Source organism: Anabrus simplex, chromosome 4, assembly GCF_040414725.1.
Source record: "Anabrus simplex isolate iqAnaSimp1 chromosome 4, ASM4041472v1, whole genome shotgun sequence".
Lineage (NCBI taxonomy): Eukaryota > Metazoa > Arthropoda > Insecta > Orthoptera > Tettigoniidae > Anabrus > Anabrus simplex.
Genome location: NC_090268.1, coordinates 435,344,562 through 435,350,561, shown reverse-complemented (window position 1 = coordinate 435,350,561; position 6,000 = coordinate 435,344,562). Strand labels below are relative to the sequence as shown.

The 6,000-nt window shown below is 41.0% G+C and overlaps 1 protein-coding gene across 2 annotated transcripts in view; it reads left to right on the top strand.

The window, feature by feature from the left end:
* Positions 1 to 736: 736 nt before the first annotated feature.
* Positions 737 to 6,000, top strand: part of LOC136872067 (leucine-rich repeat-containing protein 15) — a 444,903-nt gene continuing 439,639 nt past the window's right edge. Inside the window, exon 1 of one of the 2 annotated variants that reach the window (XM_067145928.2) lies at positions 737 to 875. The gene's annotated coding sequence lies outside the window, so the exon portion shown is untranslated. The remainder of the gene's footprint in view (positions 876 to 6,000) is intronic. The other variant, XM_067145930.2, reaches the window with a different exon arrangement.

Here is a 6,000-nt window from a genome sequence, read left to right as displayed (position 1 = left end):
TCCAGGCAAATGCCAGGATGGTACCTAACTTAAGGCCACGGCGGTACCATCCCCCACAAGCCCCTGTTCAGCATAGCAGCTGCGGCCGTCTGGGAGAGGTATTGGTCCTCCTTTCCATTTGTATCCACGAGCAAATGTCTCACGCTCCCGGACACTGCCCTTGTGTCGGTAGAGGTGGGGTCACTCGCAGAGTACGGAGGAAAAACAAACCGTGGACGGTAAACTAATTTTTAAATAATAAATTAGTAATAATAATAGTAATAATTTACAAGTGTAATTAGATTGAGTGCTCTCTTGTATGTAACTATAAAAACTAATATGTTGTAAATGAATGGCTGGTGCCTACATGATATACCTCACAAAGACGAAGACCTATATCAGACTGCTGTATGTCCACTTTAGTACCCTGAGGGGACAAGTTTTTTGTGTGTCGGTGAAGCGCAGAGAACAGGTTTGCATAACTTTGGGATCCCTTACGTTCTGGCAGCTCAAACAATGTTCGTAATACGTGACCCAGTCTCTTGCACTATACGGAGATCGAACCCGGCGGCTAGTGCACCATCTGCCAGCGTCTCGCATCGCGCCGCAGCGCTCGAGGCTGCCTCGGCGTTTTGTAGCAGTTTCGTTTGTAAGCTCTCAGAATGTTTTAAGTGATTCTGGACTCGTTTTTTATTTGTTTGCTTCCAAGGTTTAGGTAGTGTGTTGGGTAAGAAACAAACGAAGCCGTGGTGGGCGGGCTAGCACTGCGCATGCGCGCCAGCGCGCTCCCTACATGGACTTGTTCAGTGCTCTGCCAACTGTGCTTGTGATGTGGTGTGTGATCGTGCTCCTGTGACTCGATTGTCATGCCCTGGCCTGCGTTCGCTGACACACAGGTACAGACAAAAATTACCACACTTTCTTATTACTATTTCAGGAATATTTGTTCGCTAAACCAGTTATTTTCTATGGATAAATCGCCCTCCATATTCCAAAACAATGAATATATCAAAACTTAATTAAGAGCAGTTTGTTTGCATTTCAAATGATCTAACTACGGATATTGTTTTCTTTTTGTTTTTGTTTGTTAGCGAGTAATTATAAGTTATTTTCTCACGAAAGTGTGAGATTTACTACCTCTCAAATACTAAGCAAATGAATGTGGAACATTTGTCCAACTGCATTCAATTTTATTATTACTGTATTAACAAATACATTGCAATTGCGGTATATTTCTGTGGAAGTGCATTCTTACAGTATTATAACAACAAAATCAAATTAAGCATAGGCTACAAAATAATAACAACAACAAACTACAATGAACCAAAATATTACAAAAATGTTTCGAAACAAGAATTGTCATAAAGGAGTAAATTTCACATTTTTTGTTTTGTTTAGAATTTTGCTTTATTTCGCACCGATACAGACAGATCTTATGGCGACGATGAAATAGGAAAGGGCTAGGAGGGAACAAAACGGCCGTGGTCGTAATAAAGGTACAGCCTGGTGTGAAAATAGGAAACAACGGAATTTCACAATAATGAAATAAAAATGAAATACATTAAAACCAGAAACAAAAAGAGGGCAGTTAAAAATAGCGTAAGAGTAGAGTACCGTTATAATAAGAAGTAATCTCGTAGAGATTACCCAAAAAATTTGAAAAATAAGTTAAAATATTCTCCTCCATGTATAGTAACATAATTATAACGCAGCCACACAGAAATTCACTCAACAAAATATTTAATTACAAGTAGTTTAGCACAATAATTACATTTTATATGAGCCATCGGAATATTGCTATAAGCTCGATGATGAGTTTTTTTTTTTTTTTTTGCTAGGGGCTTTACGTCGCACCGACACAGATAGGTCTTATGGCGACGAAATGATGAGTTTATTGTACTATTAATTCATTTAATGAATGAACTAATATTAATTATTTCAATTACGATATGTATAAATCTATGGTTGGCCCCACAGATTTCTGAGCATTGACCATAAAATAAGCCTGGTCGGTTTATAAAAAACTTGTTCGATTTAATCGACCTGGAGTAGGATCAACTTTTACTCCTAAGGCTGGAATAGTTCAGGAGTGGAGAACATCAGCAGTAGTAACCTGTATTCGAATAGGTGTGTTTATAGCGAGGACAGTTCGGTTATCTTATGTGACCAACAATTAGATTAGGATTAAACGAATTCACTTCGACTGCTATCATTTTAAACACGAATGCGACCCATAACAGAAATAACATTATGCCAGTTCAAAATATTAAAATTTAAATTGACTTCGAAGCTTAAAACTCATCTTTCTGATATTGGTTATTGGTTGTACGTCTCACTACCTTTGACGGTTTTCGGAGACGTCGAGGTGCCGGAATTTAGTCCCGCAGGAGTTCTTTTACGAGCAGTAAATATACCAACACATGGCTGACGTATTTGAGCACCTTCAAATACCACCGAACTAAGAACCTGCTGACTTAGGGTCAGAAGGCCAGCACCTCAACAGTCTGAAGCACTCAAGCCCGGGAACGTATTTAACTCGAAACTCATAAAATGCCAATTAAATTCTGCTTTAAATGGGAATAAATATAGTTTCCCTTGCCTTCTCTTAATACTAGAATAAGACGAATACTATTTCCCCCCCCCCCCCCAAATTTTGTTTATTTTTAATTAACTTAATTCTAGAGGCGCGCGGCTGTGAACTTGCATCCGGGAGATAGTAGGTTCGAATCCCACTATCGGCAGTCCTGAAGATGGTTTTCCGTGGTTCCCCATTTTCACACCAGGCAAATGCTGGGCCTGTGCCTTAATTAAGGCCACGGTCGCTTCCTTCCAACTCCTAGGCCTTTCGTATCCATCGTCGCCATAAGACCTATCTGTGTCGGTGCGACGTAAAGCCCCTAGCAAAAAAGAAATTGATGATTTTGGACTGGTATTGAAACTACATTAAATTTATTATTTCCTTATTGTTTACAATTGGCTTTAAGTCGCGCCGATACAGATTCCTCTACATTTCGTTTGTAGAGTATAATACAAATGAATTCTACTGTAAATTTTGTTTGTTAACTATAAAACTAATGAATTCTATAAATTCTGTTTGCTGTTAAATCTCGTTACTTCGTGCTGAAAGTTGTTCATTTTGTGGTCGTGTCTCTGACAGTCATGGGCTATAGTTTTAAAAAACCAGCTACTTTTTAAGAATTTTGTTCGAGAAGCAAACGCACAGGCTACTGTAGTTTCCGCTTTTAAATTTGAGTTTATTTTGAATAAACGGTAATCTGATTTTCCCATAATTAGAGCTTGCCTAGATTGAGAAATCTTACAGTAAAACTTAGATTTAGGGCAAAAGATCCACGTGGGTCGACGCCCCGAACAAATAGCATTTTTTATTTTTAAACCTAAGATTTTGAAAGCGCAAAAAAGTAGAGCATTTACAATTTAAATCGGCAACCTCAAATCATCGTTAATTAAAGTGAATTTTTGCCGGACTGAGTGGCTCAGACGGTTGAAACTCTGGCTTTCTGACCCCAGCTTGGCAGGTTCGATCCTGACTTAGTCCGATGATATTTGAAGGTGTTCAAATACGTCAGCTTCGTGTCGGTAGATTTACTGGCACGTAAAAGAACTCATGCGGGACAAAATTCCGGCACCTCGGTTTCTCCGAAAACCGTAAATGTAGTTAATGGGACGTAAAGAAAATAACATTATTATTTTATTATAAAGTGAAGTAAAAAATTCCTCAAATTTAATCTCTATACCATGATGCTAATGAGTTCTGCATTAGGCATTTTAAAAATATATTTTTCACTAGTTGTTTAATACCGCACCAGCTCAGGCAGGTCTCTTGGTGACAATTAGGTAGGGAAGGGCAGTGAAGGGAAGCGATCCTGGTCGTAATTAAGGTACAGCTCCTGCTTCTGGGCTTCGAACCTACCATCTTCCGTATGCATTAGCTATTAATTTTTTGTTAACAATTGGCTTCACGTCGCACCGACATAGATAGGTTTTATAGCGATGATGGGATAGGGCAGGGCTAGGAGTGGGAAGTAAACGGCCGTGGCCTTAATTGAGGTACAGTCTGAGCATTTTCCTGGTGTGAAAATGGGAAACCACTGAAAACCTTCTTCAGAACTGCCGACTCCCGAATGCTGGAAAGTGTCCACACTTAAGCGACTGCAGCTATCGAGCTCGGCGCTATTAAAAAAGAAAGGCAGTTCCTATGAATACTTAGAAAACCTTTCACAGAGTATGGACACACTTCATTCATGACAGTATATCTCAGGATGAACTCTTTACAGCCTCTTGAGTGTCTCCACAGTCAGTCATCATGTCATATCGGCAGTGCAGAGATTGACGCATATTGCCAAATACTGTTCAGTACGTGTAGATTCTGTAATCAACTAGGAGATCGACAATTCTAACCATTTTTGTCATTTGATGCATATTTAATGCATGCTCTTGTAGGGATAATGGATGTTTCTTGACAAAACGTGAATTGTATATCCGACTTCGACGCCCCAAACAAATTATCTTGAAAAAGTAATTCCTCTGCTGCAGCCTTCCTAATTATCGGTGTTATTTCGTATCACCCTGTATAATTTAATGTAAAGTAACTCTAGAGGTGGGGCCTGTCAGTCTAATCGGTTTGAACGTTTCATCTTCGCTCAAGAAGAATATTTCTTATATTAGTATCAGCTCCACTGAGCTAGGTATCGGCACTGGTGCGCATGTCTACATCTTTGCCCATTCTCCCGATTCGGGGTCGGGGATTATGTGAGATGAATGCCCCCTGTGTGGGGAGGCGGTAGAATAACACCCACGGTATCCCCTGCCTGTCGTAAGAAGCGACTGAAAGGGGCCTCAGGTACTCTGAACTTTGGAACGTGGGCTGGCGACCACGAGGTCTTCAGCTGAGTCCTTGCATTGCTTCCACTTACTTGTGCCTGGCTCCTCACTTTCATCTATTCTATCCGACCTCCCTTGGTCAACTCATGTTCTTTTCCGACCCCGACGCTATTAGGTTTCCGAGGGCTAGGGAGTCCTTCATTTTCACGCCCTTCGTGGCCCTTGTCTACCTTTGTCCTATACCTTCATTTTTCGAAGTGTCGGATCCCTTCCATTTTTCCCTCTGACTAGTGTTATATAGAGGATGGTTGCCTAGTTGTACTTCCTCTTAAAACAATAATCACCACCACCACCACCTGAGATGAATGCATATGGCGTGTTTCACGGCCAGATGCCCTTCCTGACGCCAAACTCGGTTGAGGAGTTAATGAAGAATGAAAATGGGTAAGGAACAGGAAGGAATCGACTGTGGCCTATGTCCCGATATTTGTCTGGAAGTTAAAATGGGAAACCTCAGAAAAGTATTCTCCCTACAGCCGACATTGGGACTGAAACCCACTCCTCCCCGCTCGGGAGGTAAAACATTTATTTTCCCTTCTTTCTTGGCCTCTAGGTTGAAATGTTTTAATTGTTGTGTGTAATGCGACATTGCAAAGACAAACAGTCCGAAAAATATTCTTCAAAGGAATACGTCTTAGAGTCCTTCAAGGAGAATTAAGGTTGTCAGACTGATCGAGTATGGTCCTCTTGTTGATGTTGCTGGTATCTTCGCGTATTCATAAGCATTCATAGGACTTGCTCAGATGGAAAGAGTGCTAGCATTCTGACAAGGGAAGCTTCAGCGACGGTACAAATCCAGCCTGTCGTAAGAGGCGACTGAAAGGGAGTCCAGAGGCTCTAAACTTTGGCGACCACGGTTATCTTAGTTGAATCTGGTACTGCTTCCACTTACTTGTGTTAGGCTCATCGCTTTTATCTATCCTATCCGAACTCGCTTGGTCAACTCTTCTTGTTTTCCCACCCCGGCGGTATTAAAGCACTCGAGGCCTAGGGAATCTTTCAATTTCACGCCCTTCGTGGGCGTTTCCTTTTTCGAAGTGCCGGATTTCTTCCAAATTTTTCCTCTCATTTGTTTTTTTAATTTGGTTTACTTCGCACCAACAGAGACAGACTACACAA